At 44.5% G+C, this 13,593-nt stretch overlaps 1 long non-coding RNA gene across 1 annotated transcript in view; it reads right to left on the reverse strand.

Moving 5' to 3' along the window:
* LOC129058905 (uncharacterized) overlaps positions 1-13,593 on the reverse strand; it is a 107,071-nt gene that overhangs the window by 18,370 nt on the left and 75,108 nt on the right. The window lies entirely within an intron of this gene.

Genomic DNA, 13,593 nt, shown 5'->3' on the forward strand with positions numbered 1-13,593 from the left:
AGTTTTGCAAGATGGGTGGTGGTGATGGTTACCTAACAGTGTGAATGTACTTAATGTTATTGAACTGTTCACTAAAAAATTATGAAGAGGAAAAATTTTGTTATGTATACTTCACCACAATTTAAATAAATAAATAATCCAAAAAATGAAAAAAAATACATAGTAATCATGACTGTGAGACACTAACATAAGGATAGACATATAGATCAACAGAGTAAGAGTGAGTCCAGAAATGAACCCTTGCATTTATGGTCAATTTATCTTCAAAAAAGGTGCCAAAACCATTTGCTGGGAAAAGAATGATCTTTTGTTTCTTTTTTAAAAACCTTTATTTCAAGTTCAGGGGTACAAGTACAGGTTTGTTATGTGAGTAAACTTGTATCACAGGAGGCTGTTGTACAGATGATTTCATCACCCAGGTATTAAGCCTAGTACCCATGAGTTATTTTTCCTGGTCCTCTCCCTCCTCCCACCCTCCACCCTCCAATAGGCCCCAGTGTGTGTTGTTCCCCTCTATGTGTCCGTGTGTTCTCATCATTTAGCTTCCACTTATAAGTGAGAACATGCAGTATTTGGTTTTCTGTTCCTGTGTTAGTTTGCTAAGGATAATGACCTCCAACTCCATCCATGTCCCTACAAGGGACATGATCTCTTCCTTTTTTATGGTTGCATAGTAATTCCATGGTGTATATATACCACATTTTCTTTATCTAGTCTATCGTTGATGGGCATTTAGGTTGATTCCATGTCTTTGCTATTTTGAATAGTGCTGCAATAAACATATGCAGACATGTATCTTTATAATAGAATGATTTATATTCCTGTGGGTATATACCCAGTAATGGGACTGCTGGGTCAAATGGTAAGAATGGTGTTTTCAACAAATGGTGCTGAGACAACTGTACATCCACATGCAAAAGAATGAATTTGGACCCTCACCTCACACCATCAACAAAAACTAACTGAAAAATATCAAAGACCTAAATGTAAGAGGTGAAACTATAAAATTCTTAGACGAAAACAGGTATAAATCTTCATTACCTTGGATTAGACAATGTTTTCTTAGATATGACACCTAAAGTACAAACAATCAAAGAAAAATATATATAAATTGTACTTCAACAATATTTAAAACTTTTCTGTATCAAAAGACACCAACAAGAAAGTGAAAAGACAACCCACAGAATGAGAGAAAAAATATTTGCAAGTCATATATCTAATGAGGGTCTAGTATCCAGTATACATAAAGAGCTTTTACAACTGAACAATAAAAAATAATTTTTAAAATGGGCAATAGAGGCCGGGCACCATGGCTCATGCCTGAAATCCCAGCACTTTGGGAGGCCGAGGCAGGCAGATCACCTGAGGTTGGGAGTTCCAGACCAACCTGACCAACATGGAGAAACCCTGTCTCTACTTAAAATATAAAATTAGCTGGGCATGGTGGCAGGCGCCTGTAATCCCAGTTAACTTGGGAGGCTCAGGCAGGAGAATCACTTGAACCCGGGAGGCAGAGGTTGCAGTGAGCCGAGATTGCGCCACTGCACTCCAGCCTGGGCAAGAAGGGTGAAACACCGTCTCAAATAAAATAAAATGGGCAACAGATTTGAACAGATAGTTTTTTAAAGAATATATGCAAATGGAGTGTGCAAATAAGCATAAGAAATATGCTCAATGTCACTACTCATCAGAAAAATGCAAATCAAAACCACAATGAGATAACACTACACCTCCAGTAAGATGATGACTTTTATCACAAAGACAGATAATAACAAGTGTTGAGGACAATTTGGAGAAAATGAACCCCTGATAGACTCCTGCTAGGAATTCAAAATGGTGCAGCTGCTTTGGAAAATACTTGGCAGTTCTTCAAAAAGTTAAATATAAGAGTAACCATGTGACCTAGCAATTCCACTCATAGGTATGTACCCAAGGAAATTGAAAGCATATGGTATTAGTTCGTTCTTGTGTTGCTGTAAAGAAATACCTGAGGCTGGGTAATTTGTAAAGAAAAGAAATTTCATTGGCTCACAGTTCTGCAGGCTGTACAGGCAAGGCACCAGCATGTACTTGGCTTTTGGTGAAGCCTCAGGAAGCTTACGATCATGGCAGAAGGCAAAGGGAGAGCTAGCATCTCATGGTGAAAGTGGGAGCAAGAAAGAGGAGGTGGGAGGCACCATGCTCTTTTAAACAACCAGATCTCGTGTGAACTAACTAAATGAGAACTTTTCACCAAGGGGATGGTGCTAAGCCATTCATGAGGGATCTGCCCCATGATTCAATACCTCTCACCAGGCCCCACTTACAACATTAGAAATTACATTTCAACGTGAAGTTTGGAGGGGATAAACATCCAAACCATGTCACATATATCTATGCAAAAACTTCAGTGTGAATATTCATAGTAATATTATTTATAATAGCCAATAAGTGGAAACAATCTAACATCCATCAATGGACAAATGGGTAAATAACATGCAATACATCCACACAATGGAATATGATTCAGCCATAGAAAGGAATGAAGCATTGACCCACGCTACAGTGAGGGTGAACCTTGGAAACGTTATGTTAAGTGAAAGAGGCCAGACACAAAATATCCCACATTGTATGATTCCATTTATATGAAATGTCCAAAATAGGCAAATCTAGAGATACAAAAGCAGATTCGTGGTTGTCAGGGGCTGGAGGAGGAGGAAATCAGGAGGGACTGCTGATAGGCATGGGAGTTCTTTTGGAGGTAATGAAAATGTTCTGAATTGGTGGGAATGGTTATTATACAACATGGTGAATATACTTCGAACTACTGACTTGTATATTTTAAAATGATAAATTCTATGTTGTGTGAATGACATTGCAATAAAATTTACTCTAAAAACAAATGTGCTAAATTAAAATAAAGTATGATTAGGGCAATGGCAGGTCACTCAGGGGAGGGAATAACTAAAGTGTAGGGCCAGCAGAAGGGCAGGGAAGGCTTCCTGGAGGGAGTGAGACCTGGGTTGAATTTTGCAGGATGAGTAGGAGTTTATCAGGCAATGAGAACAGCCCAGGCAAAGACATGGCTGATCCGTTCAGAGAATGAGAAGCTGCTCAGCCTGGCGGGGGGAGAGTGGGTATGCCAGGAGCACCAGAAGTGAAGGTGGGCAGGGGACTGTCACCCTGCTGAGACCAGAGATACATTATCCAGCCCCAGGCCTATTCTCTTGCTCTGCGCTTTTCCACACTTGTGATTTTTATTCAATTATTTGTGTAACTCTGCAATCAGGGGGTCTGCCTGCTAGACTGTCAGCTCTAGGAGGGTGGCTGCTGGGTCTGTCTGTTCACCATCCTGGCCCAGCAGCTAACTCAGTGCAGGCCAAGAGGGAGCCTCAGGAGCCTATGCTCTCCCAGGCTCCCCCATTATACCCTACAGCCCTGGGCACCCTACATTACAGGTCTGAATACATCAGACAGTGCATCAAGAAAGCTGTCTGTTCCAGCAAGGTAAACCCTCATTTCTAAGGCCTGACAAGGCACAGGGACTCTAATGCAGGGAGCCATCTCTGGACTGCTCAGCACTTCCAAATGTCAAGGCAGGAAGTAAAATTCAGATAAGATACACGCACAAGGCACCTGCAGAATTATCTCATTCAAGATCCTGCTCCCCCAAGGTCAAGATCCCACTGCCCCCAGATTCTACATCCCCCTCCTGATGAGCCAATCAGGGATGGAAACACCCTTGACTTGTTCATGCAGAGCACATCTGTCAGCTAAACAAATACCAATCAGCAAAACAGCACAAAGTGAAATACAATGACTTCACAATAAACTTAAATAAGCTGTTGTGTTTGGACACGTGGATGTGGGGAGCTCTTTCCTTGTGTTGTTTCCTTTTGAAGGGAAGCGGGGAGGATGTCCAGGAAGGTTCCTTCCTGCTAGAAGCTTTGCAAAGGCCGCTGGCCACACCCACAATGGCTGGCTGAGGGGCCTGGTGGGCTCACAACTCAGGAAGACCCCACCCACCTGCCCGCCCCTACGAGCAGCCCAGGAGCAGGACTGAGCTCAGCACAGTGGAGCCGATTCACCTGGTGCAGCCCTTCTCCTCTGCCAGAAGTCTTCTGGGGCCACCAAAACCTGGCCATGCTCACAGAGTGTCCAGCCTTCACTGAGCACAGGCCCTGGCATGCGCCATGGGGAAAGAGGTAACAGGGGAGCCAGGGCCATGCTTGGCTGGGCTGGGGGTGGAGGAGAAAGGAGACTCAGGCCTGAGGAGTTAGGGACTGGGCTGGGAGCGGCTTCTCTGGGCTCCATAGCACTCCATGTAGAGCTCTCCATATAAAGACAGTAATAGCTGCCACTCTTGTATGTGTCACCATTACATACATTTTCATATTTCAAGCTCCCATCAACCTATTGGTGCTGTTATCATTCCCACTTTTCAGAGGAAGAAACTGAGGCTAAAGCAACTTGCACCAGGTATCACACCCAGTTAGAGGCTGGAGGGAGATTCTACCCCAGTTCTCTAATTCCACAGCCCATTCTGTTAGCCACTAATGTTATGCTGCCTGCTAGCATGACCCACAGGCCCAGTATGCATGGGACTGAGGGGTTTTCCAGCACACAGGACTTTCAGTGTTCAAATGGCAGTCCCGGGCTGGGCATGGTGGCTCATGCTTGTAATCCTAACACTTTGGGAGGCGAGATGGGAGGGTTCCCTGAGCCCACCAGCCTGGGCAACACAGTGAGATCCCATCTCTACAAAAAGTTTAAAAATTAGCTGGGTGGGCCAGGCACGGTGACTCATGCCTGTAATCCCAGCAATTTGGGAGGCTGAGGCAGGTGGATTACCTGAGGTCAGGAGTTCGAGAACAGCCTGGCCAACAGGTTGAAACCCCATCTCTACTAAAAATACAAAAATTAGCCAGGTGTAGTGACACATGCCTGTAATGTCAGCTACTCAGGAGGCTGAGGCAGGAGAATCGCTTGGACCCAAGAGTGGAGGTTGCAGTGAGCTGAGATTGTGCCACTGCACTCCAGCCTGGGCAATAGAGCAAGACTCCATCTCAAAAAAATAAAAAAATTAGCTGGGTGTGGCGGCTCGCACCTGTAGGCCCAGCTACTCAGGAGGCTAAAGTGGGAGGAGGGTTTGAGCCCAGGAGGTCGAGGCTGCAGTGAGCAATGATGGCACCACTGCACTTCAGCCTGGGTGACAGAGTGAAAATTTATAGATGATCTATAAATTAAATCAGTTAATCAGTCTGGCAGTCCCAGGCAAATCGGGTTGGTTGTTCACTGTGATCAGCTTAACAATAGCATACCACCACCACCACTGCAAAGATGTCCACGTCCTTATCCCTGGAACCTATGATTGGCAAAAGGAACTTTACAGATGTGATTCACTTAAGAATCTTGAGATGGGAAGACTATCGTGGATTATCTGGATGAGCCCAAAGTAGTTACAAGGATCCTTATCAGAGGGAAACAAAGGGTTAAAGTCAGAAGAAGGAGATATGAAAATAGAAACAGTGGTTGGAATGACACAATTGCTGGCTTTGAAGATGAAGGAGCCAGAAGGCAAGGAATGTAGGCAGCCTCTAGAAGCTGGAACAGGCAAGAGCCAGAAGGAATCAGCCCTGCCGACAGCTTGACTTTAGCCTAATGAGAGCCACATGAGACTTCTGACCTCCAATGTGTCTGTGGTCATCTGTTACGGCAGCCAAGGACACTAAGACACACACTGTAGCTGCCTCCAGGCACTGGCCTTGCCACTATATTTTATTTCATTTTCCCAGGGGAAGGAGCAAATGTTTATTGAGCACATACAGTGTCAGGGCCCAGAAGGCTCCTCATTCACTCTCTTGTACATTGTTTCCTGGACTCTCTGGACAAGAGGTGTGGTACGTATTACCATGATGATTCTCAGTTACAGATGAAGCAGCTAAGTGGGAAGAGATTCAGTGGGTCCTCTGTGCCCTTGGCTGTAACGAGCTCTCTGGTCCCCACCCTCAGCTCGTCCTCCCAGTTCCAGAATGTCACCCCGAGCCCCACCCTAGAGCTTTGGTCCCGCTCTAGGACTGCTCATGGACTGATCCTGGTCATCTATTCTTTCATTCATGTGTCCAGCAAACACTAAGCGAGCCCCTTCTGGGTGCCAGAACAGTCCCAGAAGGGACCCAGAGATGAGCACAACATGTATTTTGCCCACAAGTAGCTCATAATCTAAGAGGCCAGTGGCCTCCAAAGTGGGGGAAAATGCATGCTAGGGACAGGCAAGATGATGCTCTGGGGTGTGGGGAAGCCCTCAAGTCTCTGCTTATATTCATTTGTATCAGATAAGTAGCAGGAGTTAGGAAATTGAGTCATGCTGTATTTATTATGAGGGTCAACCCTGGTGCCCAGGAGCACACTATGTCTGGTGGGCATTTGAGAGCATCTGACAGTGATATGGTTTGCCTGTGTCCCCACCCAAATCTCATCTTAAATTGTAGCTCCCATCGTTCCCACATGTTGTGGGAGGGAGCTGGTGGCAGATAATCAAATCATGGGGGCGGTTTCCCCCACAGTGTTCTCATGATAGTGAATAAGTGTCATGAGATCTGACGGTTTTATAAGGGGTTTTCCCCTTTTGCTTGGCTCTCATTCTCTCTCTGGTCTGTCTCCACGTAAGATGTGCCTTTCACCTTCTGCCTTCACAGCCACGTGGAGCTATGAGTTCATTAAACCTCTTTCTTTTGTAAATTACCCAGTCTCGGGTCTGTCCTTACTAGCAGCGTGAAAACAAACTAATACAGACAGGAAGAGTGAGAGCTCCTCACACAGGCTGGGAGACCCAGGGGGTGAGGGCGCCTTGCATCCACTAGCAAGCGGATAGCCACAGTGCTCTGTGAAGAGGATTTGCAACTTTATACTGTCTAGTTAGTCCCACGAACTCTCATTGTGGAGCCACAGATGAACAGAGTTCCTGCAAGGGAGCCATGGATTGAAGACAATTGTAAACATGGAAGCCTGAGAGAACAAGAAAACAGCAGATTTGGCATTTGTCCTTCAAATAGAGAGTTCTTTGTCATCCCTTAGGTACAACCCCTGAGAATCTAATCAGAGGCAATGGGAGTCAACCAGAGAGAGAGAGAGAGAGAGAGAGAGAGAGCGAGCGAACTCATTGAGAAAAGAGCTGAATATAATTCACCTCTAACATTAGCAACATTAGCAACACCACTAACATTAGCAATAATTCTCTCCATAAAGGATTATATATTGTGTCTGGAGATATTCAAGATTATGTGAAAATACCCAAAACATTATTAACAATTTTTGTTTTAGTACTGTGAATGAATACAATGAAAGAATATTTTAAATCTTTTTAAAATTCTTTTTGAGTATCTTTTAAAATTCTTTTTGAAATTTTTATTTATCATTATTATTATTATCGCTTTTTTTTTTTTTTTTTTTGAGATAAGGTCTCGCTCTGTCACCGAGGCTGGCATGCAATGGCACAGTTTCGGCTCTCTGCAGCCTCGATGTCCAGGGCTCAGTTGATTCTCCCACCTCAGCCTCCTGAGTAGCTAGGACTACGGGCACACACTACCAAGCCCAGCTCATTTTTTGGTAGTTTTTGTAGAGACGGGGTTTCACCATGTTGCCAGGCTGGTCTCGAGCTCCTGGGCTCAAGCGATCTACTTGCCTTGGCATCCCAACGTGCTGGGATTACAGGCGTGAGTCACCACGCCTGGCTATTATTATTATTTTTAAATTAATCAAATTGTTTAGAGATGGTGTCTGTATTCGTCCATTTTTACACTGCTAATAAAGACACACCCGAGACTGGGTAATTTATTTACAAAAAGAGGTTTAACGGACTCACAGTTCCACATGGCTGCGGAGGCCTCACAATCATGGCAGAAGGCAAAGGAAGGGCAAAGGCATGGTGGCAAGCAAGGGCCATGTGCAGGGGAGCTTCCCTTTATGAAACCACCAGATCTCATGAGACTTATTCACTACCACGAGAACAGCATGGGGGAAACTGCTCCCATGATTCAATTATCTCCACCTGGCCCTGCCCTTGACTCGTGGAGATTATTGCAATTCAAGGCGAGATTTGGGTGGGAACACAGCCAAACCATATCAGTATCTCATTGTGTTGCCCAGGCTGGAGTCCAGTGGCTATTCTCAGACTCAGTCACAATGCACTGCAGCCTCAAATTCCTGGGTTCAAGCAATCCTCCTGCCTCAGCCTCCTGATTAAACTACAGACACATATCACCGTGCCTAGCTTTGAAATTTCTATTTTTGTGTAAGGTTTTTAACATTCATAATATATTTGTAGGTATAAATAAATAATTCCTAGACAAACGAATAGATGGAGTGCATGCTAAATTTTTTATGTGGAAAACAACTTTTTTTTTCAATGGAGACAGCATCAAAGAGGATGAAAGACACATCAATAATGAAGCAGATAAAAAATTTACAGGTACCAGTTGAGCAAGGCTGGCTGCCTACTTTCTGTCTGTTTCTTTTCTTTACTAAGAGAGCTCTGATTTTTCTTTTTGGATGTCAATGTGTTTGCTAAAGTTCTATATTCCCCAGCATCTTTTTGCAGTTAGAAGTCACCATGTGACACACTTATGGCCAATGGCATAAGTCCTGATTATCTGTTACAATGCAACAAAACAATCCAAAACCTATTCATTTTAAACAGCAAATCACCTAAAGCAGTTTGTAATTTACAAATCTGAATGTGGGCACGGCTCAGCTTGGATGGCTCACTTAGCCCTACAATGGCATCAATTGGGGCAGCTCATCTAGAAGATCCATTTCCAAGGTGGTTCACTCCCGTGGCTGACTGCAGCGTAGAAACTGTAGTTGGGGGTTTCAGTACCTCTCCATATGGGGTTCTCCACTGGGTAACTTGGACTGCCTGACAGTATGGTGGCTAGGTTTCAAGAGCAAGGATGCGAAGAACTGGAAGCTGCCATTTTCTCAAAGCCTGGACCTAGAAACTAGCATAGCATACTTCTGCTATATTCTATTGGTAGGGCAGTCAAAGACCCTACCCACATTCAAAGGGAGAGGACGTAGGCCTTCCCTCTCAGTGAGGGTGGTGATTATCTTAAGTCTAAGATTACATGTAAGTGGAGCTTCCTAGGGATTTTTAGAAAAGCTTTTACATTGTTTTTACTATTGCTTTCTTCTTCCTTTTCCTAGAACTCAAATGGAAAACTTAGGGTGAAACATGTATCTTATAAGGAGGAAGCAACCATGTTAATAGGTGCCATGTACTACACATGATGGAACAGAAAGACAGAGGGAGCCTGAGCCTCTGGGAGCACCACTGAGCTGCTATGGCAGCCAGGTCTTCCCATTTCTAGACTTCTTGTTATATGAAGAAACAAAAATTTAGTTAAGGTCCGTCAGTAATATTTCTGTTGCATGCAGTCAACCATAGTCCCTAATTCAGTGCACAATGCCCAAGATGCACAAAGGAGAAAGGATAAAAGGACTTCTTAGGAACGTGATCTTTGAGTTGATCTTGACAAATGAATAGAGTCAAAGATTTCCCATGGGCAAAGGCACAGAGGGGCACCCTCTTTTTCTCCCTGCCTGCCAGGGCTTCGATACCTGAATGTGCAATCATCGTGTGACACCCACCTTCCAGAACCTCTTACTTTTTCTTGTTCACCTGAAACTAAGAATCTGGTCTTTGGCCATCTAAATAAATCATCACCTTCTCCCATTCAACATTCTAACCCCCAGGCCGGGCGCGGTGGGTCATGCCTGTAATCCCAGCACTTTGGGAGGCCGAGGCGGGCTGATCACCTGAGGTCAGGGGTTCGAGACCAGCCAGGTCAACAAGATGAAACCCTGTCTCTACTAAAAATACAAAATATTAGCTGGGCGTGGTGGTAGGTGCCTGTAATCCCAGCTACCCAGGAGGCGGAGGCAGGAGAATCGCTTGAACCCAGAAGGTGGAGGTTGCAGCGAGCCGAGACTGCGCCACTGCACTCCAGCCTGGACAACAGAGCAAGACTCTATCTCAGGAAAAAAAAAAAAAAAATCCCACCCCCTACTGCTGCTGGGTCCACCCCCACCTCTTCTCCTCACTCCCAAGCCTATTTTATTGGAATACATACTGCAGAAGGAGTCATTAGGAGAATGGAAAGAGCAGGAATTAGACACTGCTATGGCCTGAATGTTTGTGTTGCCCTAAAATTCATATGTTGAAATCCTAACCCTCAAGGTGATGGTATAAGGAAGTGGGCCTTTGGTGAACTATTAGCTCATGAGGGTGGTGCCTTCATGAGGAGGATCAGTGCCCTTATAAAAAGGACACTCCAGAGAGCTCCCTTGCCCCTTCTGCCATGTGAGAACACAGTGAGAAGGTGCCATCTATAAACCAGGAAGTGAGCCCTCGCCAGACACCAAATCTTCCAGCACCTTGATCTTGGACTTCCCAGCCTCCAGAACTGTGTGAAATAAATTTCTATTGTTTATAAGCCATCCACTCTACAGTATTTTTATTATAGCAGCCCACATGGACTAAGACAGGCACCTTCTAGGAGCCTGGCTCTGGGCTCTGTGCCTCACATTTATCTCATTTCACTCTTGCAACCACCCTGAGATAAGGACATTTGTCCCCACTTTGCAGGGGCAGAGGGAACTGAGGTGCAAAGAGATTAGGAACCCAGCCAAGGTCACACAGCTAGTAAGGAAGGTAGGTCAGCGTGGAATTCAGACCTGCCTGTGTACCTTCAAAGCATGCTTGCACTCTAGTTCCCCATTCTGCTATCAGGAGCCTTGAATTCAACATCCAACCCAAACACCACCACCCTGTGTGGCTTAGATAAATTAATTTCACCTCCTTGAGCCTCAGTTTGTCCATGTCTAAGTTGAGAGGGTTCTGGGGGCTAAATAGGAGCTCTCAAAGGAGGCTTCTGCCCTCAATACCTTTTGACCCTATGCAAACTTAGAGAACATCAAGGTTTATAAAAACAGAACATCATCAAAAGAGCTTGTAATGAAATTCCAAAGCAATATGCAGGGGTTAAGGGCTGCAAATCCATAAGATGGCAATTCCAAGTTGAATACAATTTGCAAGAATATGGTTCAAATATCACAAGGTCAAATAATTTTGAGCTTTCCAGTATTTACAAACATACCTCACTTCCTAAACTTTTCCAATCCATGCTGCATCATACATATATGCACATATATACATACACACACACACACACACATATATACACACACACATACAGGAGGGCCCTTCTTAAAAGGCCCTATTTAATTTGATGTGGCTTTAAGTGAGGTCCGTTAGAAATGTGCTACTAATTTTGGACTTTTGTGTTTAGGAGGAAATGCGATTGAAGCTTAATCCAATTTTCTAACACCAGAAGACAGCTACAAGAAAAATAGCCACGAAACAACAATGGCAGCAGTCGCCTCAGAACAGCCTCTACTGGTCACTAACTTGTCAAGCTAGAATGTCCCATACCAATAAAACATTGGCCCTCAGGTATGAGAGAAAGTAAAGCCGTGAAGATAGCTCATAATGGGGCAGGGAACTGCAGGAGAAGAGTAAACTTAGCGTGTACAGCTGCTCTCAAGAAACTCTTTTTGGGGCCAGGCACAGTGGCTCACGCCTGTAATCCTAGCACTTTGGGAGGCTGAGGCGGGTGGATCACTTGAGGTCAAGAGTTTGAGCCCAGCCTGGGCAACATGGTGAAACCCTGTCTCTACTAAAAATACAAAAATTAGCTGGGTGTGGTGGCACACGCCTGTAGTCCCAGCTAATAGGGAGGCTGAGGTGTAAGAATCACTTGAACCCTGGAGGCGGAGGTTGCAGTGAGCTGAGATCGTGCCACTGCACTCCAACCTGAGCAACAAAGTGAGACTCCATTTCAAAAAAAATAAAAATAAAAAATCAAAAGAAACTCTTTCTGGAGGACATTTCTGCTCTAACTAGCTGCACACAGGATTCTCAATACATATTCGCCTGGTCTTAGAGCTAGATGACCAGTGACAATAATATGTTATCATTTGCTGAGCAGCTTTACAGGCAAATACTTTGGGTTGCCTAACAGCCATTTTCCATTTCTTCCAAGGCCCTAGCCACCATTACTCTGGTAAATCCAGATAGGCAGATAGGTCTGAGCTACACATGGTGAGTTCATCCTCCTTGTTATTAATTTGTTAAGAGGTAAGCATACGTGGCAGACTGTTTTTTCCAAAAATGATCATACCAGTAGATATCCATCCTGCGTGCTCTTCAACTATGTGACTTTGACACACCTCCCATTGAGAGGATGAGTCTAGGTTGTCTCCCTTTGAATTTGGGTAGGCTTGTGTCTATGGAGTAAGAATTCAATGTGACTTCTGAAGTTACATCATAAAGATAATACAGGCTCCACCTGGTTCTCTCGGGATACTTGTTCTTGGAACACAGCCACCATACTGTGAGGAAGCCCAGGCAGCCTGTGGAGAGGTACACATGGAGAGGAACCAAGACCTTGGCCCACAGCCCCAACTGAAGTCCCAGCCAAGAGCCAGCACCAGCTTGCCAGGGATGCAAATGAGCCATTGAAATCAGACCCTCCTCTAGTTTCCAGCTGAACCACCCCAGCTTAGAAATGGAGCAAAATCAAGTTGTCCTTGCTGACTCCTGCCCAAAATGCAAATTTGTAAGCAAAATAAATTATCTTTGTGGTTATAAGCCACTAAAGTTTGGGATGATTTTTTAATGACCCATCTACAGATACCCAGAACATGTTACCTGTTCTAGCAAATAAAACTTGAGGAGAAGACTGATAGGGGCCAAGCGGGAAATATATAGTCTTCAGTAGAAATGCACAAGGGAGAAATGTCCTTCTTCTGCTTCTGGACATAGGTATGTGAGAAGCTGATGTCTGGAGCTGCAGCTGCCATCTTGCAAGCATAAAGGGAACCCGTGAAAGCACTGAGAATGGCAAAAAGACAAGACGGAGAAAACCCAGTCTGTGTTGACATGGTCGAGCTGCTGGATTAGCCAAACCTGGAACATCCCTACTTCTAGACTCCCTTTTACGTAAGATAATAGATTAATTGTTGGTTAAGCCAGTTCAGGAGGGCTGTTCTTTTACCTGTAGCCAAATTCATCCTAACTGATTGATGTATTATGTACTTTATGTCGTTCTATTTATTTGTGACCCCAATCCTGAGAGGTAAGTATTAACACCATTAATTTTTGGCTGAAGAAACAGGCTTAATGAAGCTAAGTAACTTTTCTGAGGTCTTTACCAGAACTGGGGTGACCAGGATTCACACCCAGGCCTGTCTGACTCCAAAGCTCATGCTTCCCATGCCACTCCCCATGGCTTTCTCATTGTCTAGTGGGACAGGTACTGACCTGAAAGTCAGGGTTCTAGGGTTGAATTCAGACTCTTTCCTAATTCTCTGTGCATCTTTGAGAAGTCACTTCACTTCTAAGAGCCCCGGTTCCCTCATATTTAAGCCTTACATGGCTACTGAGAAGCTCAAGGCTTCATCTCATTTACTATAACATGAACAATATTTGGATGTATCGTAGAAATGTGTTTTTTATCCTCTCTACCTTATTGCAAATGTTGCTGCCTCTGAGCC

Source organism: Pongo abelii, chromosome 3 (genome assembly GCF_028885655.2).
Source record: "Pongo abelii isolate AG06213 chromosome 3, NHGRI_mPonAbe1-v2.0_pri, whole genome shotgun sequence".
Lineage (NCBI taxonomy): Eukaryota > Metazoa > Chordata > Mammalia > Primates > Hominidae > Pongo > Pongo abelii.